This window comes from Bactrocera dorsalis, chromosome 4 (genome assembly GCF_023373825.1).
Source record: "Bactrocera dorsalis isolate Fly_Bdor chromosome 4, ASM2337382v1, whole genome shotgun sequence".
Taxonomy (NCBI): Eukaryota; Metazoa; Arthropoda; class Insecta; order Diptera; family Tephritidae; genus Bactrocera; species Bactrocera dorsalis.
In genome coordinates, this window is record NC_064306.1 from 61708937 (window position 1) to 61735564 (window position 26628).

At 38.4% G+C, this 26628-nt stretch overlaps 1 protein-coding gene across 11 annotated transcripts in view; it reads right to left on the bottom strand.

Moving 5' to 3' along the window:
- Positions 1-26628, bottom strand: part of LOC105229811 (uncharacterized) — a 212483-nt gene that overhangs the window by 143445 nt on the left and 42410 nt on the right. For 10 of the 11 annotated variants that reach the window (XM_049454227.1, XM_049454221.1, XM_049454223.1 and 7 more), the window contains exon 2: positions 7510-7558. The exons of the other annotated variant lie outside the window; for it this stretch is intronic. The gene's annotated coding sequence lies outside the window, so the exon portion shown is untranslated. The remainder of the gene's footprint in view (positions 1-7509; positions 7559-26628) is intronic. 11 annotated transcript variants of the gene reach the window in all.

The window sequence follows — 26628 nt, forward strand, 5'->3', positions numbered from 1 at the left end:
ATGCTTTTGAACTATTTCAAACTATTTCTGAACTCTATTTTGATTATTTGAAACTCCTACTTGATTATATCATCATTTTCAGGACTAATATTAAACCAATTCGAGCCATATCAAGCTACCTTGAAACCATCTCTCTAGTCAAATTTTACCGCAATAATTTATGCAAAATTCTCCAATCATATTCCAATATTAGCAAACTAATAAAAATATTAAATGAAAGCTATTTAAAACGCTACATTTCATTGGAGAGAATATTCCACATATCGCTTACATACTCGTATGGACTTACTCCTCCAGCAAAGCTTACTTAACTTCATAGCTTGCAAGCACTTTGATCGCACAAAATTATTCCACACAATTTATATGTATGTATTTTAGAGATTGCTACAAACTTGCAATTTTAATCCGAGTTTTCGTTTATTTATGCGTATTTGTATATGTGTATTAATACGAGCGAATGCAATATGGCATTTGTGCGCTTGAGCTACCACAGCAGAAAATTACTCATACGCACCGTAGACCATGAGAGCGTTTAGACGGTATTGCTGCTTTCAAGACTGCATACAATGTATGCTACTGTATAAATAGACCATACATATTTATGCGTATGTGAGTATTTGTATTCATTTGTGTATATTTGTAATCATTTGTGTATATTTGTATTTACGAGTGCGCAAGTTCTAAAGGAGCATTAAATTACAACATTTTGAGAAATAGCAGAGAATTATGGTGTTGAGGTGGGGTCCGCCAATGAATTTATGGTTGTGAGTTTTAATCTTTTACTACATGAATATGGGTTCGCATGTAATAATATAAATTACAGTTGGGTATATATGGGAGATATGCAAATTTGGAAACGTCTAATTCAATTTTATTGCTTTATTTTTGAAATATGGATATGTTATGGCTATCATTTTTAGGTAGTTATAGAAGCAAAACATTTTGGGTAACTGACTGAAGTATATGGGTTACTTGGCATGCTTATATTAGCTCAGAAATTTATTTTTAAGACGATAATAAAGATTTCTTTTAAAATACGTGAAAATGTAGTTTTTTGTCTGTTCGAGTCAAATCTGATCAGATGGTGTGAGATAAATAAAGTAACAAATCATCTAGCACGGACACAATTCCAGCGGAAATCCTGAAAACAATCGCTGCAGAGCCATCGGCAGTTTTATTGAACATGTATAACGCCTGTCATGAAGCCGGAATATTCCATGAACTCTGGAAAAAGCAACGACTGGTACCAATTAGTGATGGGAAAAGGAGATTCCAACTTGTCATCAGCATACCGTCTCCTATGCATGCTTGATACAGCGGGAAATGCTACTTAATCCCAGACTCGAAGTGGCTATCAACGAAGCTGGAGGACTCTCCACTAGACATCACAGCTTTGGACCCGGCAGATCAACTCTGGGAGCTCTAAAATGCATCATTGACAGTGTAGAGTCCACACAGCGTAGATGATATAAATACTAAAGAATAGTGTTGCTGGCGACTTTAGATGTCCCAACCACCTTTAACGCTTGCGGTAAACCTGTGACCTTGAAATTTCCTTTCTCTTTTTTCGGCATCCCTCCCCTCTCTATTGATATATGTACCATCGCTCTAGCTTGTTTAGTTCGCCTGGTGCGTCAAGTTGAGTAGACGTGTGTTTGTAGTGCTCGTCACGAAAATTGAAAAACGAAATCAAGAGCAACGCGTCGCGATAAAATGTTGCTCCAGATTGGGCGAAAAAGCTTCGGAAACGTACGCTAAAATTGTAGGAGTGTATGGTGATAGTGGTTGTCTCACAATGGTTGCCTCCGCGCGCGCCCCGCCCGAAAAAAGCTCGCATGAGCAAGTCGAAGGTGAAAACGATGATTATTGCCTTTTTTGAAAGCCGTGGAATCGTCCACAAAGAATTCTTGTGCACAGGGGAAAACTGTGAATCAAGTATACTATTGCCAAGTACTCGAGAGATTGCGAAAACGAGTCAACAGGGTGCGCCCAGACATCGCTCGTAACTGGATCCTTCATCACGACAACGCGCCGTGCCACACCGCACTCAGCATGTCCCAGTATTTGGACTCTAAAGGGATCGCCGTGTTCCAACAGCCGCCTTATTCGCCCGACATGTTACCCTGTGACTTTTTTTGTTTCCTAAAACAAAATTGGTGGTCAAAGGAACCCATTTTGAGTCAATTACGGACATCCAGGCGGCCGTGACGAGCGTACTCGAGGACATACCAGTCGAAGCGTTCCAGAAATGTTACGAAGCATGGAAAACGCGCTGGAATCGCTATATAGCTGCCCAAGGGGACTACTTTGAAGGGGATGGCAGCGTTGTAGAATAATTTTGAAATAAACCGTTTTTATGGAATCAGTCTCATTACTTAATTGTCATACCTGGTATATCTCCAGTGCTACCAATCACATTGTGTCATATCATATAGTGTTGGAAAGGTGGGATTTTGAGCTTCATTTAATCAAAATAAAAATTCAGAGAAGTTCAAAAATGAATGAAAATAATGAAGAAATTCGCTACATTTTTATACTCTCGCAACAAAGTTGCTAAGGAGAGTATTATAGTTTTGTTCACATAACGGTTGTTTGTAAGTCCTAAAACTAAAAGAGTCAGATATAGGGTTATATATACCAAAGTGATCAGGGTGGCGAGTAGAGTGGAAATCCGTATGTCTGTCTGTCCGTCCGTCTGTCCGTCCGTCCGTGCAAGCTGTAACTTGAGTAAAAATTTAGGTATCATGATGAAGCTTGGTACACGTATTTCTTGGCTCCATAAGAAGGTCAAGTTCGAAGATGGGCAAAATCGGCCCACTGCCACGCCCACAAAATGGCGGAAACCGAAAACCTATAAAGTGTCATAACTAAGCCATAAATAAAGATATTGAAATGAAATTTGGCACAAGGGATCGCATTAGTGAGGGGCATATTTTGACGTAATTTTTTGGAAAAGTGGGCGTGGCGCCGCCCCCTAAAAAGTTTTTTGTACATATCTCGGAAACTACTATAACTATGTCAACCAAACTCTATAGAGCCGTTTCCCTCAGGCACTTCCATATACAGTTTAAAAATGGAAGAAATCGGATAATAACCACGCCCACCTCCCATACAAAGGTTATGCTGAAAATCACTAAAAGTGAGTTAACCGACTAACAAAAAACGTCAGAAACACTAAATTTTGCGGAAGAAATGGCAGAAGGAAGTTGCACTCAGGCTTTTTTTTAAATTGAAAATGGGCGTGGCGTCGCCCACTTATGGACCAAAAACCATATTTCAGGAACTACTCGACCGATTTCAATGAAATTCGGTACATAATATTTTCTTAACACCCTGATGATATGCACGAAATATGGCTGAAATCGGTTCACAACCACGCCTTTTTCCAATATAACGTTATTTTGAATTCCATCTGATGCCTTCTCTGTATAATATATGTATATATATATGATGATAGCGGAATAAAACTTTACAGAAATACGGTATTTGAGCTGAGGTATCCCTTGTGGAACAATTGTCGTGATCGGACTATAACTTTTCAAGGTCCCTGATATCGAACACGAAGAACTCAGTGCCCAACCTAACCTGACCTAATTTTTCACCGAAAATATCGGTAAATCTCTCAGAATTTAGTTCTAATTAATTTTACAGCAAAATAAAAAAAATATGTAAATGACGGATAATGAAATCTCGATTATCACCTTATCATGCGAGAGTGTAAAATGTTAGGTGAAACCCGAAATTAGCCCGTCCTTACTTGTTTAAATAAATTTTTAATGCACCCTCTTTTAGGTCGAATATGTACATTTTCATGTCACAAAGCATCGCGTTCGCCATCCAACTCGCCATTGCTTATCAATTTACACACAAAGCACACAGAATTATTTGCGCACTTGGACCAACATTTGCCATTTGCTATTTGATAGCCAAACAGCAGAGCATGTAAACAGCCACACAAATATATAGGAGCAACAGCCGCAGCGAAAAACAATACCCCAGCGTCCGATAATTACACATGAGCAGCTGACAAAAACCGCATTAATTAGTGTCGAAAAACGAATATGCGAATTTCGTGACACTCAAGCTGAGCTGCCAGCCGACGACAAAGCGTCAAAGGTTGTCAATATAATGAAATCGAAGGCCCAACGAATTGCGGCACCCACACATACATACTATATACACATTTACTTGTAGCAGATCCACATGTGTACCGGAAACCGCTGTGTGTTAATGTGTTTGTGGCGAGCGCACAACAACAACAAGAACAGAAATGTATAGGATAAATATACATATAAGTGAAAGTCCATATGTCGAAGCGTGGCCGCGAATGCTGGCATATGCTCGGTCGGTCGCTTGCATCCGCATCCGAGCCGGATGTGCGCTTAATGAGTCTCATTACGGCGTTTTTCCGCTGTCAACGAGCCAGTTGCGCCGCTGCGACCGCCCGTGCGCATCATAACCCCCGCACAAGGAGGATAGTAATAGCAACAACAAAGTTATTGCTTTGCAGTGTGATAATTTCGATTGCCGAACGAGTGGTTGAGGGAATCAGCATTCGATTTGCCTAAACAGCTTGATGAGTGTGAGTGTGTGTGTTTGCTAACACATATATATGTGTATGTTTGTGTGTCTGCTGAGTAAGTGCTGCTCGGCGTACTCATTAAAATGCAATTCGCACTGCGCCAGGTCGCCCCGCTACGCCAATTTGCCTCCGCCCACAGCCAAATCGCACTTGACCTCCACGCGCAGCACTTTGACCGATAGAGGCCGCGACCGGCGCGCAGTGTGTTGCGTTTATGCAACTGTTTTTTGTTGTTGTCACTGGCTTGACGATGTTGCCAGCTATTTGAATTGTGCTGCCAAATCTGATTGGTGCATTTTCATCACTCAACCAACCACTCGTAAGCACTTTGAAGCAATTTTCATAAATTTCACTTCATTTCGTCACACACACACACATACACACTTGTGCTTGAGAGTTCATAGTTGTAATAAAATTTCAAGGCCTTCCGCTTTCTAACTCTTTGGCAATATTCATATGCTTCAACAAACCCGCGCAAACAAATAGTTACGCTCATAATGTTGAGTAGACGCTGCTTTTGCGCGCGCCACCGGAAATGTGCGAAATTCAATTAAAATGTAAATGAGCTTTGATTCGCGAAGAGTCGCGCAGTCAGTCGTAAGATACGCGCACAAACTTACATTTTCTGTAATGGAAAGTCTTGAATTGTGTAAGTCGCATTAAAATAATGCAAATTGTCTACTTAAGTCTAATGGCGCTTAGTTAAATGAAGAAATGGCTTTCTTAATACAAATACATAAATGCTAATAAAAAGAAGATAAAACGTTGACTTCAGTTGCGCCGTAGCTGTAATACCCCTTACAAGTGCATTTATAATAACGAAGGGAGTTATAAAAGTTCAGGTTATGTTGGATTAGTCTGGTAGGACAATGAGCCACGCATGGACCAGTTTTGATTCTTTGCGATACCAGATGAAGTTTAGTTACTAGATCCATGAGGAGTAATCTTCCTTGAGGATGCCTGCTCTGGACGCGAATTTTAACACCTCTGTGGCTTCACTTTCGATACCTCCTTCAGTGTACCATACCGTCCCCAGATGCTTTCAGCATAGTCTTGCAAATGCGGTGCAAGTGCACAAGAAATGCTCCATTGTTTCTTTGGTGCCTTGCTCTAGACATTTCCAGCATTCTTTTCGACCTGTCAGCCCATTCTGCAGGCGTGTGTCGCCACTAGATAGTGTTTAGTTAGTATTCCGATCATGTTCCCACAGTCTCTTCTACCGAGTGCCAATAGAAATTTTGTGTAATTCCAATCTACCGCTATGACTTCTGCAGTACAAGAAGCGTGCCAAAGAACAGGACTTTTTGAATCTAGCGCCCCTGTTGTCGCCATCTATATGTCGACTGGTGCGTTAGAATCTGCTTTCTTTATCGATTATACAGTGAGAAATGAGTTCATGACATTTCATCGATTAGAAGTGAAGTTATTGCATTTTAAATGTCAGTATGTTTGTGTTATCGATGCGAAAATGAGCTTCGAGCAAAGAGCCAACATTAAATTTTGTTTTCAAATGGGCTAAACTTTTACCGAAACGTCTCAATTGATGAAACAAGTTTATGGCGATGATTGCCTATCTCGTAGCAGAGTGCACGAGTGGTTTCAACGTTTTCAAAGTGGTCGTGAGGACATAAATGACGATCAACATGTAGGCCAATCAAAATCCGTGATCACCGGAAATTCCATCGAAACTGTGCGTAAATTCATCATAAGTCAGCCGAAATTATCATTGAAATTCATGGAATTAAACATCTCCAAAACATCGATTTATCGCATTTTGACCGAACATTTGGGCTTACGAAAGGTGTGTGCATGGTTTGTACAGCTCAAATTGACTGACGACAAAAATTGTTCAGAATCCAACATTCAAAAGACATCATTAACTGATTATTTGACCAAAAATCACATTTTAACCATTAACCACTCCCCGTATTTACCTGATATGGCACCTTGAGACTTCTTTCTTTTCGGAAAAATGCATTTGCCCATAAAAGGAAAGCGTTATGCAGACGTAGAGACTATTCAAAAGGCTTGCACTGGCATACTGGCGGCCATACCGGCCAACGAGCTTAAACACTCGTTCGACTTGCTTTTGGACCGTGCAAAAAGCTGTATTGAAGCAGAAGGGACTATTTTGAATAAAAATTTTCAATAACTGAGATTATAAAATAATTGAATCCTCCACTAAATCTTTACCCTGCGGCTTTGAAGAACCTTATGTTCTCTTCACTTCAGACACTTCTATATTGGCGTAGACATCGCTTATGCGTTTATACCCAAGTTCATAACAGTTTTAAGCCACTAACTCAAGTTCATTGGACTTTCTGGTGTTTACCATTAAGCTCTAATAACAAACGCTAAAATTTTCATAAAAAGCTCTTAATTTAAGTCATGTGTCTAAGACATTTTTAGCGTATTATTTATTATTTTTTAGTACTCTTTGTGAAAACTGATCTATAAATTTAATCCGTTAAGTAATTTGGTCCCTAACTTATTAAAATTAAATTAAAATTCGAGTTTCTTCCATCATCCAACAAAGAATACTCAACAGTTTTAGCTCAAGAAGTTTTTACTTCAGCATGGGGATATCATTGAAGGCACCAAACCGCTTTTTAGGACGAATGGAAAAGAATATGAGTTATTCCACTTTTAAAACAAGTTTGAGAATTCGAAAAAGAGGGTGTTTCTTCTTCTTCTTTACAGATGTAGACACAGCTTGAGAGTGTTTAGTATAATTTATTTCTGTTTCGCATATCAGAAAACCAAAAAAACATGTTCTAGGGTCTCCAAATCATATTTTTCAAATTTCGTATTTAACATGAGGATCATTTGATTCGCAAAAATTATTAGATTACAAGTATAATCAAATTTGTGTATGACTTTTATAAAATAATACAAGATATTTGTCTGGAGAATGTTTCAGTACTTACTTTGTGTGCCTTAATTTATAATTTCCGAGAAGATTTGTCGACGTTTCAACTAGAAAAGAAGGAAACATGTTTTAGTGGGTTTAATACACGCAGATTATGTATACATATATATATGTATGTTTGTATATGCTTACACAAATATATAAATATTGTAAACACATGTATCTTCTGCGCTTCCTTTAATATCTTTGCTTTTTTTTAACAAAGTTCACTGACCAACGGCCACAAATCCTATATATGTATATACGTATTACTTACGAATATAATAATATTTATAAATGAAATTAAATCACAAAATATCCAATTACTTGCTCGCATTCTAGGAATCTCAGTTTCCAACAAAGCGATTGGATTTCAATTTAATTCCTCTTCCTTTTCAAACTTCTTAAAAGGAAAGTGAAATCTGTAGCTATTCATATCAATAGATATATGTGTCTATATATGAGCTTAATACACATATATACACATATACATGCTATACATACAAGTATATACATATAAGTAAGTATATATGCAAGCACAAGCTTATATTTCATCGCTTAAATACGCATTTATCACTTGGAGCACTTAAGTTCAAAGCACGAGTAAATAGAAATACAATGTATCCCACACACTCACACACTCACACACGCCCACACACACATGCGCTGCGCTTATGATCTAGTTAAGAGCATTTGGTAAATCGTTGGCGTTTAGATGTATCATTAATCAACTTGTCCTTATGCCGCACTATACTAAATATACTACATACATATATGAATGTATGTGTGTGTAGTGATGACCTCATGCCTGAGATTTTGTGCACCTGAACTTGCTTAGGTGAACACAGTGTCTACCAAAACTGTGTGTTTAAGGAGAAACCGTCTTATTACTGAAGATTATGACAGAATAATAATCAGTTCTATTCAGGTAAGTGCTCAAAGGCTTTGCAGCTAAAAATACAATTGTATGCTGATGTGATATTTAGCAGCGTGGTGAGTTTCCTTCGTTATAAACACCATACCATAGTATTTAAGGCGGATGAGCTTCAATAATTTAGAACTTTGCCATATAATTAAGAAATTTTAACAGTTTTGGCGCCTACTAACCGAAAATTTAGTGGAAATCGAGCTCTGAAGAGTCCTCTTTCTCCATATATCCCTTAACAGGGCTCTCCCATTTACATATGTAGCACATAACTAACTGTCTGTATGTACATACGTATGTATCTAGATATGTATTCAGCTTCCCTCGCACCTCAAGCTTATTCTAATGTATCTTCATGTAAAAATGAACAGGTGTTTCCTAGTTGAACCGTCACTGTGTCGATATTCCACTTAACGTTAGCTGGCGCTTGCCACTTTCGTTGTGTTATTATGGATGTGTAAGTGTCAGGAGTTCCGAGTGTCGAAGTTCATTGTAACATAATAAATTAACTTTCATCAAAGCGTCAACTGTGCAAAAGTGCTAAACGAAGAGTGAATGTAATGTAGCCTGACCTCTATGGATGTGTTTAAGTGCACTAGGGTGGTCCATAAATAATAACAATAAGTGTTTTTTGATTAAAAATAATTAAAAAAAAAAATTGTTCGAAAAATGTCCAATTAAAGTGAATGTAATGTAGCCTGAGTAGTGTTTAAGTGCACTAGGGTGGTCAATAAATAAATAAATAATAAAAAACAGTGTTTTTTTGATTAGAAGAAATTTTCACAGAAATTGTTAGAAAAATATTCGATAAAAGTAAATATAAAGTAGTGTACTAGGGTGGTCGATAAAAAAAAAAATTTTATTAAAAAAAAGTTTCAGAAAAATTTGTTCAGAAAATCTTTAATGAAAGTGTATGTAATGTATTCTTAGTAGTGTCTAAGTGTACTAGGGTAGTCAATTAATAAATAAATAATAAAAAACAATAGCCTAAGCTTTTTTTAAGCCAAGTGTACTAGGGTGGTCGATAAATAATAAAAAAGTTTTTTTTTAAGGAAATTTTCAAAAATAATTGTACGAAAATGTTCAATATAATATTTAATTCTCCGCATGACAGTTAATAAAACTTTCAAAATTAAGAAAAAACAAAAATCGTATAAATTATTTTTAAACTAATTTTGACTAAATCCATTTAGTTTCAATTTCTATACTTAATTCAAAAAAACATCGAAACTTTTTAATTATTTGGAAATAAAATTTTAATTTGAACAAAATAATATTTTATTCATTCTTAAAAATTACCATTTTTGATGCTCCTCCAATCAGTACTGATCGAAAAATATCATTTTCACATCCTATACTTTGCATCATCCTAATAAAGCAGAATCAGGAACACAGTTTCAACTATTTTCAAACAATCAGTGAAATAGTTTTGTTCGATTTCCCAAACTTACAAGGCAACCCTCGTAAAATATCGCACATGCACGCATACATATGCACACATATCCATCCGCGTGCAAGCGCGTTGTAACTAAATGAGCATGTGTGTGTGTGTGTACGTGCAATCGCCAGCATGTGCGCGCCTATATAATTTAGTTGGGCACCGGCATCAAGGCACATCATCAATAACGCAAATTAACTTCATATTTCAGCCGCATTGTTGCTATTGTTGCACTCGTTACATACACATTAGAGTTTAATTACGTGCAAACGTGTGCTGAATATGCGTCATAACGGCACAGAATCGGTACTGATGGCTCCTTGGGGTGAATGATTGTTGTGTCTGCCTCTAGGTGATTGCTGCTTGATGATGATGATGAGTTATTTGAGGGAGGAGATGTTCGAAGTAGCGCTGTAGTTTTGAAATTAATGACTGTTACACTTAAACGCCGTTTTTCGGTAATATATGTATGTTTATTGTTATTTTAGTTTTTCAGACTATTCAAGAGATAGTCGAACTCGACCGAGCTTTTTTTACTTCAGCCTAATAAGTTCTTTCCTAATGTTATCACAGTTAAAAATTTTATCGATTCATTAAAAATATCGATTATTACACTATCAGTCAAAGGTGAAATAATCAGGAGGTCGAGATGCTTCCAACTCGTCGGCGGCCATACAGCTTCTGTAACTGGCTTCCGGTTGGTTAGAACCTACAACTAAGAAGAGGCTAGCCATACAGCTGGCAAAGAGCTCACAGGATTTCTAACGACCAATCTTGGGCCGAAAGGATCTTAGGACAGCGCATAAACTGATGAGAGCCCAGCGCTGGTCAATAGAAGCTGCCGCGAAGCCAAGCTATCCGGTGGTATAGCACAGGAGGAAAGCGTTGCACCGACCCATCAGCTTTACAATTACTTGCGATTCCGTAGTGGCCTGGCATTCATACTAGCCTCATCCCAAAGTGACTCATTATCACTGGTAACGAGCTTAAGCATTCCTAAGTAAGCTGAAGGCTATTACAATATCACCGCTCTACAACATAATGAATAATCACCTCTCTGAAGGAGGCTGCACTACGAGGCAGTAAATGCATCGATATCTTAATGACAATAACCTCGGCTGGAAATATAAAACATTAAAGAGTCTAAAACTGGAGTTGATAGAGATTTCCTGACAATATGTATACCTCTCCATCTTCGTGAAGATGCTCATTGCCGCTCTCCTTCAACGGCTTCTAACTTCCCAACATACTCGCAGACAAGTGGGACGAGAAATAGGCGCCAGAATTTAGTTTTGGCGTCTCTCTGATTTAAAATATAAGGTATAATGTCAAAGAGTGTCAGGACTTCCGAAAATTCTGATAAGGGTTCATATAGAAGCTCAGACTCCTGAGTTTGATAGCAACTTTAGCGGTGATACACCTTCCTGGGATATCTATGAAAAATGGTATTTAGTGCCGTTATTTTAGTGGGCCTTGGTGCGCCACACATGCTTGACGAACACTCTTAAGATTTCTCGCAAATATAGTATTTTCTAAGGCCATCCACCACACATATACTTCTTGGCTATGGTATCGTAGAGCTAAACGACTTATTTCGGTGAGAGACCTCACCTTTTGCCAATGGCTTCTCTGCAACGTTATGAGGCAATCAATTCTTTCCTTCGCGCTCTCTTTATTATTAGGCTTCCATTAATCTTTGCCTCTAACGCTCGGCTGTATTGTATCCGCAATATAAAGACGGATGCTTCTCTTCCGTGGCAGTGGTGTCTCGAAGATCTTGTATGTTCTAGTAAATAAAACCATCTCAGTGGGAATAGTACTCTTAAAAAATTGTTTTTATCGTTGTGAATTTCGGGCTACCAGGCTTGGTTTTCACAGGAAAGTCTGATTAAACTAAGAATATTCAAACACGCAACAAAAAATATTCAAAATCTTGACAAGCACTCAAACGAAGATGTGACAACGAGTCATGCCATTAACTCCTGCTATCGAGAGTTCGACCAAAGCACTCAAATACTATTGGCATTCCCACACATAATCGTAAAATTGAAAATTATTGTTTATTTACAAACAATTTATTAAAATGCATATTTAATTTTCTGCCACACAGAGTTGCATTTCACAAAAACAGCGAGCAATTTCGACAATCGTTATCAACAGTTATGCTTGTGTGAGTATACTGGTTTTGCAAAAATTATTTATAAAAAATTCACATACAAACAATGAAAACAATAATTACAAAACTTGCAGCCGTTTCCCATCCCCTCCAACAAGATTTATGTTCACGCCATCAATGCAGTGTTATTCATACCGACATTTCACTGTTTATTAATTTATTTCGCGTACAAATAAAAAGCGATTTTTTCCGACGCGTGAATTGCGGATAGTAATTTTCACAAAGCAGCCAACTCAATTCAATGCCAGCGAAAAAATATTATTTGTAGTCTTCAATTAAAGTAGCGCGCTCTCGTTTCGCGCGCACCCGCCGAAGGGAGGGGGCGAAGCTTCTGCGCGCGCCAAATGCGTAATAAAAGAAATAAACGTTGAAAAGGCAAGTGGAAATGGACAGTTGCGAGTACATATATACATATATATTATATGCAAATAACGGGTGATTTTTTTGAGGTTAGGATTTTCATGCATTAGTATTTGACAGATCACGTGGGATTTCAGACATGGTGTCAAAGAGAAAGATGCTCAGTATGCTTTGACATTTCATCATGAATAGACTTACTAACGAGCAACGCTTGCAAATCATTGAATTTTATTACCAAAATCAGTGTTCGGTTCGAAATGTGTTTATCGACAAATTTTGTTCAGCGATGAGGCTCATTTCTGGTTGAATGGCTACGTAAATAAGCAAAATTGCCGCATTTGGGGTGAAGAGCAACCAGAAGCCGTTCAAGAACTGCCCATGCATCCCGAAAAATGCACTGTTTGGTGTGGTTTGTACGCTGGTGGAATCATTGGACCGTATTTTTTCAAAGATGCTGTTGGACGCAACGTTACGGTGAATGGCGATCGCTATCGTTCGATGCTAACAAACTTTTTGTTGCCAAAAATGGAAGAACTGAACTTGGTTGACATGTGGTTTCAACAAGATGGCGCTACATGCCACACAGCTCGCGATTCTATGGCCATTTTGAGGGAAAACTTCGGACAACAATTCATCTCAAGAAATGGACCCGTAAGTTGGCCACCAAGATCATGCGATTTAACGCCTTTAGACTATTTTTTGTGGGGCTACGTCAAGTCTAAAGTCTACAGAAATAAGCCAGCAACTATTCCAGCTTTGGAAGACAACATTTCCGAAGAAATTCGGGCTATTCCGGCGTAAATGCTCGAAAAAGTTGCCCAAAATTGGACTTTCCGAATGGACCACCTAAGACGCAGCCGCGGTCAACATTTAAATGAAATTATCTTCAAAAAGTAAATGTCATGAACCAATCTAACGTTTCAAATAAAGAACCGATGAGATTTTGCAAATTTTATGCGTTTTTTTTAAAAAAAAAGTTATCAAGCTCTTAAAAAATCACCCTTTATATATATACGATTCCATTGCTGGCGTTGAGTTGCAACAACATTTCGAAAAAACAGCAAAACCCGCATGAAAAAGCCATGATGGTCGGCTAAGCGCTGGGGGCCGGTGCTCAATTAACCCAAAATCTATCTGAGCGTTAGCGAAAAGCAAAAACAACTTGAAACTAAAAATGAAATATTTTAGAGAGCAATTATTTTTGAATACTTTCTATTAAAAATGAATTTGTTTTATGCGGGTGCTAAAAATAGAAATAGAAAATTACGCAAAAAGAAAAACAACAATGCTTAAAAGAGATTTAAATTTTTTAGAATTGCCTATAATGAAGGCGGGTATAGATTAATTAACAGTTTTAATTCTTGGAGGGTGGAGTCAGTGTGTAGAAGTTCATACAAGTAAGGAAAGAGAACGCCATTCACTTGCGAGGGGCCAGAAACAATTCTTTTACAAATGGCTCAAGCAGCTCACGACTTCCGGTCTTCGACCAAGTTTCCTCTGGGTAACCAAAAAACATCCCTTTGAAGGCGAGCTAAAGTGAGAAGGCGAAATATCCCTCCCCAGGATTGTGTGCTGGGTTTGGGATCCACCACGTAAAAGACACCCCGAATGAAAAGAAGAAAACAGCCTCGGATGAGAAAAACTCGGCTGTAACCGCGTAAGCGTTGTCTAAACCAAGAAAGAAGAAGAAAAACTATTTTATAAGAAGTTAATGATTCTTTGTAGGTATATATTAATATTTACTATTTACTATAGACTCATTGGAATTAGGTTGGCAGTGGCTGATCACCAATCGATCATCCATAAGTTGGATTTCAGTGGCGATCACCACGAGCTACGTCTCCTTTAGACAGTTGAAATAGAAATTATTTGTGCTGCTGAAACCCCTGGCTATATATCAAACATTCATGTACCGACGAAGACTCTTACAAATCGACAAAGCGGACAACGCGCTTTGAGCCTGTAACAAATTTGATGTCATATCCGAAGATATGTCCTCTGGTGCGCAAGGAACGTAAGACCACCGAGACGTTTCAACCTCAATCTTGCAAAGCCTGGTCAATGAAGAAGAATTTACCTGGATATTTCCACCTCATCCTTCTCCATACAACTTTAACAACTAGCATCCGACAAGACAGGTACAATGTTAGAACGCAATACGCCAATAGAGATCCAACTCGGTTCCACTCCGATAGAAGCGGAGCAAGAATGCTCCCTCGGGCTAGCTTACCGGCTTTACGGTTGCCAATGATTCCTCTGTGATCTGACACTCAAACGAATAAGATGATGAAGTAAGTCAGTATGTGAGCAGAAAAAAAGTCGCCACGAGTGGCCTCTGCAACGCAGTGAACCAAAATTTTAGAAATGCAGTTGAAGAAAGACAAAATTTCGGCGTGTCCTTTGTCAGACCCCTTCATATACCCAGCTTCTGTGAGTTTTAGAACAACCTTCGCAGCCTGCCGACAATGTCCACATGAACTACGTTTAAGATGTCATTAAGTGCTATACTATATACGTATTATTTGTGTAGTCCATGGTGCACCCGAGATGTCGATGAGTTCACTCTTGGACACATTTAAGCGATTTAGCAAGTGTAGCCTTTTGAGCGCCCTTCACCAGACGAATACACCATACAACAGTTTTAGCTGAGAGTGCTCACCTTTCCTTAGCTCCTAAAGCTTCGGCAATATAAGGCAACCGATGCTTTACTTACTCTATTCTCAATATTTGGTCTTCTTTAATGCTTTCTATCAAGAATAAGCCCTAGGTATTTCACCTTATTTAGGCTAAATAAATAAGTGCTTAGATGATTAAGCTTTAGTTTCATAAAAATGGGATAGCCAAGATGGAGGAAGTGCTATGATGATTCCTCAAATAAAATATATCCGCGAAATTAACCTATAACAATTAACGAATAATCTAAGTGAACGGAAGACACTTAATAATCTGGTGGAAACTAAATTAGCGAAAGCTGATCTAAGATTGGGTTGAAGCAAAAGTTGGATATACGAGTATAGGAATTACCAGAAACGGATTGAATAAAACCAAAGTTTTGATTGAGTATCGACAGATATATGTTTCAAGATAGAATCAAGAAGTAAATACCCTTTTGTAGAAGGATACGTCAATTTCTTAAGAAGGAACCCCGGAAAAAATCCGCATACTAGATAGATAACAGATTTTGCATCTATTTCTGATATAATCTGATGAACTTAAGTACGTAGTGAAGTTATATTTTCTCCAAACGATATTCCTTATTCAATTTAGATTCTAATGTGGATTGTTGATTTTGTGAGGAATACGAACCTACATTCCAATGAGCGGTAGTTGAAACCCTGTTCCACAGGTTTACTTATCTAAATCAGAAACTTAATCTTTAATATCTAACCGAGTAAAACATTCCGGCTTTTCAGATTGGGCCGCCAAACTTCGGTAGAAACATCTAAAATCCACTTAGTTTAATTGGCTCTGGCTGTCACCCTATTTAAACTAGTCGAAAAGCTTGTACTTGGTGCAGTTAGGTAACCTCTAGTAGTAATTGCTATAGCACTCAATGCTTAGGGCTGAATAGCCAGCTGCAAAAACAACAGCAAAACTAAAAACAGAGATATGCATGAAACGAAATAGAAGAGTAGCTAAAATGAATTTCGTAAACTGAAATATAAAAGGGACTCCGTTACAGCAACGAACTGTATTTACAAATTGACAGTAGCTGTTGAAAAAATGTGGAGGAGAGAAAGAAGCTGAGCAACCGAAAATTTAACAGGAAAGGGAAGCACCGAGTGTCGAATGCCTCGTGGCGGCAAGTACTGTACGCATCCCGTTTACATGAAAACAAAATTCTGATGCGCCAGCACACATTTTTTAGCATATGCTGATTTGCCAAGTAGGACCTGGAGGAAAAAATTGCCCGAATGCAAGTTAAGGTGGGTAAAGCTTTACCAAAATGAGTATTCTAACTAATTATACCGCTGTTTTGGAATAATGGTTTCCAGTATGTAATCTCTTAACAGAATCCTTTAAAAATATATTGAAGTAACTCTCATAGGTTTTCATTCAACACTGCGTTGTATTATGTTATCTTACAGAATCATTTCCATTTAATATCTCTATTACTAATTTATGTATCACTCCGTCTATATTTTAGCTATTTATCTTGTATATCTAACACCAGTTTTTCCTACAGACCATCCACTCCTTTAACTATTCAGACACATTGTACCAAGAATACTGCAGCCAAACAGACGGAATACCCAACCCATATGTGGTCTTTCTGTAGCTCTTTATGCCGTGCCAATGCCGTCACTCAGCAGAGAGTGCAAGCTTCGAGGTTCAAGGGTGAAAAACTATTGAGTGCGAGCTATTATCAAAAAGTGAAGCGAAAAAACAACCAAAAACGGTTTTTGCTGGAAATTTTAAACCTCTAATTTGGCCGCAACAAAACCGTAAACTCGGAAAAAATATGATTGCAATGATGTTGGCAGGAATACATATTTACAAATACACATAAGCGGACTTTACTGCGCTGTTGAGTTTGGGAGGGATGTATGAACAGTTTGCTGGTACTTTTGGGTATCTTAAATTGATGCTTCGAAGGCTCGACACTAATTTTTTCAACTCGTTGCGCTTGGCCCATATTTTGTAATAATTTCTTTTACAAATTTGGTGAAACCATTTCTTTCTGTCATATTGCTTTATATTTATGACAAAAAATGGGCGAAGTCGGATCACAACTGAATACCTTATACGAAGAATACCTTAAACCGAAAATATGTAAGAATCGTTCTTGACTACTTCTACGCCAGGTTCGGCGAAGAAGGTATATTTGGCACAACGGTCGGTAAATCTAGTTTTCATGATGAAACATCCCAAATGGGTTGAGGCTGATCGACTTCGGCGGACCCGAAATATAGGTATCTGTAGTACTAGATTCCAGCATAGGAAAATTTATCGGGCTAGCTGGCTGTCTCCGGATCGAAAAACCACCAACCAGATCGATTGATGCTTGTAGAACCCCCATAGGGGATCTAGTGATTATGGAGGGAACACTTCTTCAGCCTGCTGAAAGGCAGTGAAAGCATAACACGAGGAGATTGTGAACCCGATTCCCTATCCACAATCGATGACGATGTAGCAGACGTTCCATTGCCCGACCATGAAGAAGTTCGAACAGCAATTTCCCATCTGAAGAATAACAAAGTGGAGCAGGCCGATGGACTGCCGGCCGAGCTATCCAAATACGGCGGCGAAGAACTGATAAGGAGCATGCAACAGTCATGGTCGGACTCAATGAAAGGAATTTAAGTGTGCTCTGCCCAATCCACGGATTCGCCAATCTGCGCCAAATACCTTATCTGATAGTGATAAGTCTCCTCAACATCACATATAAGGTTCTATCGAGCGTCTTGTGTGAAAGATTAAAGCCCACCGTCAACAACCCTCAAAACTAATACGGCTGTGTAATCTGACGTTGAGCAATACCAAAAGCTCCGAGTGGGACCTTTCTAAGCCATTCGATACCAAACCAAGCTTCAGACAAGGCGACACCCTATTGTGTGATTTCTTCAAGCCAATTCGAGCTGCAGAGCTGAAACGAGAAGGTACAATCCTCTGTTAGAGTGCCCAGCTGCTGGCGTACGCCGATCATATTGATATTGTCCACACTCGCGCCGTTAGTTCTGCTTTCTCCAGATTGGATAAGGAAGCGAGAAAATGGGTCCGATAGTGAACGAAGACAAGACGAAAAATCTGCTGTTATCAAACAAACAGTCGTCGCAATCCCGACTCGGTTCCCACTTCACTGTCGAGAGTTATAACTTTGAAGTCTTAGAAGTCTTTCTATATTAGATCGTCTATCTTGGAACCAGCATTAAAACCAACAACAACGTTTGGCTCAAAATCAGCGATAAAATTAAATCTAGCTTTAATTTTGAGACACTCTCTATTTAATTCCAATTTTGTGTGTATTTTGGGACACCCTTTACTTGTCAGTTGCACCCGCATTTATACCTTCCTTATTTGGTTTCTTTGAAACAGCACTTTTTCGATTGTTACACTTTTTGCCACAGCGTGTTCGGCTGTCCCCTGAAACGGCATTTTTCAATGTTCGCTTAAACTGTTGACATTTGTCACCTTTCGTTGACGGAATGCAATTTCAGCTACGGAAACGCTGACAGTTAGTGCCATAGCAGTAATAGCAACAACAATAAATGTCGAATCGACAAAATTTTAAACGAGGCAGTTAACGGGTTTTATTACAAACGACCACACAAACACACACACACTTTGGCACATTCATCAATGTGTGTATGTATGTATTTTATTGAGTGCCAAAAATCGAACCATGAGTGATGTGTGGCTGCCACAATGATGCGTTCTTCTCAATTAATTGATAAGGTCCGACGTAATCCATATCCATTAGTCAAATTTGAGGCCATCATTTTGTGCTGAGCAGACAAAATTTGTTGGTTGTGCGTGCAATTTATTGTGAGCGTGGCATTAATATTCTGGGGATTTTTGCCTGTTTGTAGACTATTGATATCTGCACTTGTGTATGTATGTATATAAATGTATTGCGATTAAATGCTTAGTCAATAATATTTTGACAAGGTAAAGTGAGCGCCAACATAAGTGGCAAATATAATAATTGTAAATATTTGCTTAGAATTTGACAAATTGGAACACTCATTGACTTGATGACTCCATTGAATATTGATTGTAACAACACTAATCAGAATCATTTCCACGAAATGTGTGAAATCTTCGAACTTGGATGACAGAGTGAAAGAGAGTGAGCAACAAATAGAGAGCGTAAGAAAAGAAAGAGAAATTTGATAGAGTGAGAAGACTAAGTTAATTTCAACCGTTTAAACGGTGACATGGGTTTACGAGTTTTAAGGGGGTATTCTGGTCTAGAATTTTGAAAAAATCGATTTTTTTTGCATATTTTGAAAGTTTAGACTTTCGAAAATATGACCTTGGAAGGCTTATTTTCGGAGATACAGCCAATTTTGTGACGTGGCGTCCGTGTTCACTAGAATTGTCTCCCAAACTTTAAACGCTTTTTTCTCGAAACTACTTTTTTTTTGAGGTGGTTGAAATGATATCTCAAGTTCTACTAAACCGAAATTTGGTATATATCTTCTTTATATAATGTTCTATCGTATCTGCCTTGGATTTCCAAAAATTTGTTTTGAAGTATTTTTAAAAAATTCTAAAAGGTCGAAAAAATCGGGTCAAAATGTTTTTTTTTTCAAGACGAAGCCATTTTGTTGTTTTTTTTTTGAAAATGGTCAACCCGATAACGACATACTAATTAAGAATCTTCTTGTTTTTTGTGTTTTAGATCTCTACAAGGGTTGAAACCACGTGAACCAGGACGCACCGTTTTTTTTGAAGCCCCCACTCCACCGGCCCGTATCTCGACGAATGTCAATAAAAAACATATAAAAAAATGGATTGTAAAAATGTTTTTCATTTTTCATTTCTTTATCTTAGTTTAAAAAAGGCCTAAAATTCATGCGTTTAGACCAGAATACCCCCTTAAGAAATCGAATATTTTTATTGTCTTATTATATTTCACAACACCTCTAGAATATTGTACTAAATTCTCAAAGTTTATCCGGGTAATAGTTTCGAAGATACAGTCTTGAGAACTTGTGCGCTCGAGGCTAGCTAGGCTTTAACGATTTCTCGAGAACTACTCAACCAATCTTGATGAGGTTTTTTCTGGTTTTCGCTCAAATATGTCTAACTTTGACTACGCAAAAGTCTTTTTTATGGGGAGTTCTTCTTGTTTACTTTAATATGAAAAAAACTTCCACCGAAAATCATCATATTTTGAGTGGAAGTTTATGTTGAACATACTGTAGCAAAGCAAAAGTGATCGAAAAACGTTGTAAGATGATTTTGCAAGTCAGAAGTACTGACTCCCCAATTGAATGGCAAAGTCAAATATCCACGACGCCACCAAGTTCTGTATTTAGAAGAATCGGAAGGACGTGTTAATGAACTTCGAAAACCATTATGACTGTTATTTATGTTACAAGACCGGTTAAAAACTATATGGATAAAAGCGAGGTTTTAAATCACCCACTTTATAGTCCAGACCTTATCTCCGCTGACTACCATTTGTACCGAGCTTTGCAAACCGCCCTCCCTGGACTATGGTTCACATCAGAACAGTGTATAAATTGGCTTGATTCATTCTTGGCTGACAAGTCGGCACAACGTTATAGATCCAGATAATTAAAATTAGTTCAAAGTTTGAAAAAAAACCGCACGAATATAGTAAAGACCCTCACAGCCCATGTAGTTAGAGATGAGCATAAGCAGTATTAATTAAAATTTCTATCATCTCCAAGGTATTTTCTTGGTTAATATAGAAGATTCCGAGAGACTAACTCTGTTCGATCCGCCCACATGACGGGCCTAGTTGGTATTATCGGACAGGAGTTTTCAAAGATTTTTCAAAAGTGGAATGATACTTAATAGCTTAAAGCACTTATTTCCTTTTCTTAACCTTTTGCATTCGTTGAAGTTTTTCTGACCAAAAACCTACACTGAAGGCCCGTGAACCACCACTAACTAGGAAATTTGGAAGTAAACTATCCAGCTGTGATTTTTAAGTGAGCAATGCTTTATGATTACTGCCATTTTTATACCTTGAAAATTAGTTCTTTTTTCCAATAATCCAATCAAAAAATGATTTTTGGTTTACTTTTCTTATTCTAACCAATGGGTAACCCAAGTAAAAGTCGATTCGGCGCCGTTCGCAGCAACTCGTAATAACGTATGGAATGATTTAGCGCATTTTACGTCGAAATCTTAAATTGAAAGCTTAAAAAATACAGCTTATCCAAGATTTGAAGCGACTCGTCGACCTTCCCAAGCGACATCACTTTGCTCTATAGACTCTTGAAAAGTTCCGAGAAGATCCGACGTTTTCTAGCCAAATATTGTTCAGCGCTGAAGCCCATTTCTGGCTCAATGGGTATGTAAACAAGCAAGGTTGCCGCATTTAAAACGAAGAGCAACCTGAAGAGATTCAAAAGCTGCTGTTTTATCCAGAAAAAACAACAGTTTTGTGTGGTTTATGGGTCGCTGGAATCATCGGTCCATATTTCTTCAAAAATGATGCCGATGAGAACGTAACGGTTAATGGCGACCGTTATCCCGTCGTGTTAACCGATTATTTGATGCCTGAACTTGAAGTCTCATCGTCTCAGCGATACTCGCTTTCAACAAGACGTTGCCACTTGCCACACATCGCATCAATCAATAGATTTGTTGAGAGGAGACTTCGGTGAGCAGATGTTTTGGGCCGGTCGATTGGCCACCAAGATCGTATGATACCACACCGTTAGAATTTTTCTCGTGGGGTTATGTAAAGTATTAAGTATATGCGGACAATCTCGCTTCAATCCAGGCCTTCGGGCATAACATTGCCTTTGCTAATCGCTAGTTACCAACGAATCATCAAAAATTCGACTCAACGGATGGACCATCTGAGATGTAGCCACAGCAAAGATTTGAAAGAGACAATCTTAAAAAAATAAGTGTGAAATAATGTTCTTTCGAATGATAATAAAGATTCTCCATAAAATTTGAGAATATGTGTTTTTTATTAAAGTAAGGAGTCTCCAAATAGATCACCCTTTACTTTTCTTATTATAACTACAATTTCGGTAAATATTTGCTAAATCTCTGTTGATATTGTGATCTAGTGCTTCATAAGTTAAATTTATTGCTCACGTCTGAATGTATAAGAAGTCAAAAACTTTAAGAATTTAAAGTAAAATAACATCAAACATAAGATTATTTAGCTCGCTATGTATAATATTGAGCTCTCATTCGTTTGACGTGCATTGTAAACCGCAATCTAATAGCTAGCGCTCGTTTGCCATGCCACTCAAGTGTTTAGTCACATCAAAGGATTACATAAATTTGTGAGATCACGCTTGCCAACGACGAAAGCGCTTTTAAATACAGTATTTCCCAACCAAACAACCAAAGTCGCAACAGTGCGTCGCGTCGACGGCAACGCGTAACTTTAAGGAAGACAGGAAGGACAAACGAGTAAAAAAATCGCATGTCTGTGAAACAAAAAGTGACGTCGTCGTTGTCATTCACCAACGTCAAATGAACCCAACAAAACAAAAGCGCTGCTTTCAAAAGCAATGTGCTGTTCTGTGGTTAAAAAAAAAAACACACACACACATGTAACTATATATGTGTTTGTGCGTTTAGAGTCAGTTGAATATATCTGCGTGACATCGCCGCCCTCGTCATCAGCCTGCCACGCGCCTGGCTGGCATGCTGCCTACCGCAACGCTCCCTCCACAAACTGGTATCGCTGCGTCTGTGTCTGCATCTAATGTTCATCCGTCTGTCCGTCAGCCCGTCTGTTCGTTTATGCTATATTTCCAATGAAAGCGTTCACTTTGCTCACCGATGGTGTTGCCACTGTCGCAGTTTTCACTAACAATCTGCGCTCGCCTTCAATGCGCTGCACCCTCCCTTCCTTCGCTGCCTTTCTGCTTTGCTTTACTTTTGTCTGCTGTGGCTTTTTTGTTTTTCGTTGTTGTTGTGGTGTGTAAAAATAATCCTGTCGCAGCATTTCAAGGATGTTGAGCATGTCAGTCGGCTCTGATTTCCTTGTTGTTGCTGCTGCGCTTGTTGTTGTTGTTGTTCTACAGTTTCGCATTGGCAAAATACGCGTAAGTTAACTGTCATTTCAAGCAACACACTGGAGCGCTTCAATTTTGCGTGTTCGTTGTTGTTAGTGCATTTTTTATTCGCGTTCGCATGTGTCAAACGTATAAAATGTGTTCCGTTACATCGGGTTGTTTTCAATTTTTTTCCTTCTTTCTTTTTCTCCCATCCTAATGACGTTTCTTCGTTTCATTACGCTTTTCCCTTGACGTTTTGCCAAAGCCCTTGTAAACAACAGCAACAAAAAGGCAACTGCAGCTAATGGACGCTTTTTCGCTCTTTATAAAAGCCTGTTATATTACGCTATTGTTGTGGTGGTTGTTGTTGTTACCATAGGTTCTTCAAATGTTTATATTTGTTGTTGTTTAACTCATCGTGCTGTTACAGTTCAAGTAATTGGCATTTGATGAGGTAACTATGTGCGCGCATATGTGTGTGCTTAGTGAGACAACTCGTAAAATGGTGCGGGATCCCGAAAACCGGGACTACGATGTAGTCTTATACATATTGAAGATTTTTATGAGATTTACAGTATTTTTCTTGTTCTCATATGAAGCGTTCTGTTATAGAATGGAAGAAACCCTGACTGAATGTTCCCAAAAATAAAAAAATAGGTCATTCATAGCATCGAGTTCACCTCCAAAATCTCTTCGGGTCACCAATCGAAGCAAATATTCTCAGCATTTAGTGCTTTGTCTCTGATTTGCCGTACGACACTTCAGATGACAAATACTGGGTTTGTCCGGAAAGTAATAGTTACAGTTCTTTAAAAACTTTCAAAACAGACTCCTTCTGCGTTGATCCAGCGCGATTTCCAAGCATTGAAGGCGTCACTGAAGACCTTGAGAGCCGAGGGCATTCTGCTTGGAATCCCCTCTTTCAGCTCAAAATAAAAGAAAGATTGTCTCTGTGTACCGGGATCATACTCAAGGCGTGTACTCAAGATTAAAAGTCTAACAGAACATAATGATTCAAAAAAGACCTATATATCTCCTTATTTTGGATCTTTCAGGTTCAAGATTTTTTTATCTTACGCTCTTCGTCATTGTTGGTTGTTATGTATCTACCATGTAAAGAACCCATATTCCCATAGTGCCTAAGTGGAACATAGTACATAAGAGGGATGGGGCACAAAAGGATTTGATGATGCGAAAATACAGCTTCTCCCTTCTAATCGTCACCTCAACTTGTACCGCGTTAAGTCCCTGCTCAATATTATGTGGTCCCAGACATCCTAGCAACGATGGTATAATCTAATAATCAGCGAGAAGGAAACTTCTACGAATCTGCCAATCCAGAGACTAAACAGGCAAACATTGATCTCAACTTCACGCTGTACTCTCTATTCATTACTACGAGTATGTTGTCTCAGACGAAAGGAAACGAAGATGGAAATTTCTACGAATCTGCCTGCCTGGAAGCTATATCAGCAACCCCGAAATTTGTCTAGGATGCAAAAGGCCAATCACCTTCACATCTTCCACCTGTCGATTGTCGAAATCAAAATAAACAAAGGCCGGTAATACTATATAATAGTAATGTATATATAGTAAATATAAATGTAATTATTAATAAATCTGGATCTCAATATTACCATTTTCAAATCCCGAAATATCCATATTAACAAAATGATTAGATATTAACCGCTTCTATGGAGATGGCATTACGCTTGTTAAAGATTTTTGATTTTGGTTGTCATCGGTAATAGCTTGGCATTAAAATCTCTTTAACTAAACTTTGGTTTCCGTAAGATTTCTACTATCTTAAGCTGTTTTCCCAACGATTGCCATTTGATTTATTTGACATCAATCAAGCGACTAAATCAAGTTATTTATGTGGCTGTACGTTTCTCAACTTCAGCTTGAATCTATTACTTCATCGATATAAATAAGTTAAAGGAAAATAATTTTAAGGAAAAGCATTTCAGATGAAACTAAAAGTCCATCATTCTAGATTTTCTTGTGGTCTTAAGTTTAAGCTTTTATAGGTTGATCCATTTCGACGTTTTCTACTTTTTTTTTTTAAAAGAAAACACACATAAACTGCAAATTTAATAGGGAATGTTTATTATGAATCAACAGAACATTCTTTGACATTTATTTTTGGATGGTCAATCCGTTGAGTCCAATTTTCGATGACACGTTCGAGCATTTTGACAGGTAACTACCGAATGGCACGCGTGATGTTTTACTCCAAGGTCTGAATCGAATTGAGATTGTGCGCATAGATTTTAAACTTTACATATCCCCACACCAAACCGTGCTTTTCTGGACCAAATTACACCTCTTGTATCTCTTCAGGTTGCTCTTCGTGAAACCACTGTGAGGGAGAGCACGTGTTCTATTCCCCCTACAATGGAGTTTAGTAGTAGATGAGCTCCTTGAAGGCACGAGGTAAATTTGAGAAATCTCTCTGCAACATAGTTCAAAGAAGCTAAAGTCTGGCAAAGGGATTGTGCAATACGGTTGGGTTAAGTGTAACTTATGGAGTGATTGCTTGGACATCAAAGAAATCATACTGGAGCTCAAACCGCTGCATCTAGTGATCAAACAGGCAGCGTATCATATGAAATGTTATGCTCATGGCAGCAGAGGGTTTTGGCAAAGGGAAGACAAAGTCGTCTTAATAATGAAGGCCTTAGGGAAGACACACTACTGGCTCTGCTTTCAAGGGACGGCATTCTGAAGTGCGAAAACTTTGAAAAGAAGTTTAGAGTTACTCTAGCAGTAAGGCAGAGTGGAGTGATTCCACGCTCTACCTACTACTTAGGAGCAGTGCTATCTATTGGTACACTGATGGCTCGAAAACACCGAAAGAAAATAGAACAGGCATTGCGGGAGCGCATACCAAACTATCCATACCAATGGGACGTTTTGCGTGCATCTTTCCAGCGGAAGTCCTCGCTATAAGTCAATGTGCAGAAATCCATCTCCACCGCAACTATCGCCACAAGTATATCGCTATACTCAGCTATAGTCAAGCGGCACTAAAGGCGATCTAAGTTTATGAGGTCAAATCGCTTTTAGTGGAGAAGTGTATAGGAAGCCTGAAGCCTTAGCTCTAAGAATATATATATAGAATATAAAATAAGCGCCGTGAGCGCCCCGAGAAAGTTGCACTCACAGTTTCTTTTAATTTCTACTATTTATTTACAAGCAAAAACAAACTTCGCTTGATGGTCAGTCCAAAGTGTTTAAATAATTTTTAATTATATAGAAAATTTTGCGTTTCCGCCAACGCACTGTTTCAACATTTTCCAGGCGGCCAAGTCAATTTCCATTTTATCAACCAAAACTTTCATTGTTTTAATCTGCAAATGCATCTGCGTGTCCACAAGTCCACAAAACTTTTTTGCATATTTGCTATAAAACTTTTAATATTCATTCATTTTACCGCAATTGCATATATAATTACACGAGAAAGCCAAAGCGCCGTATGACGCCGCCAACGGTCACTGGGTGGCGTCATTGTCATGCAAACGCCGTCAACGTTAAACGCTCGTTATGGATTGCTGCTAATGAAACTT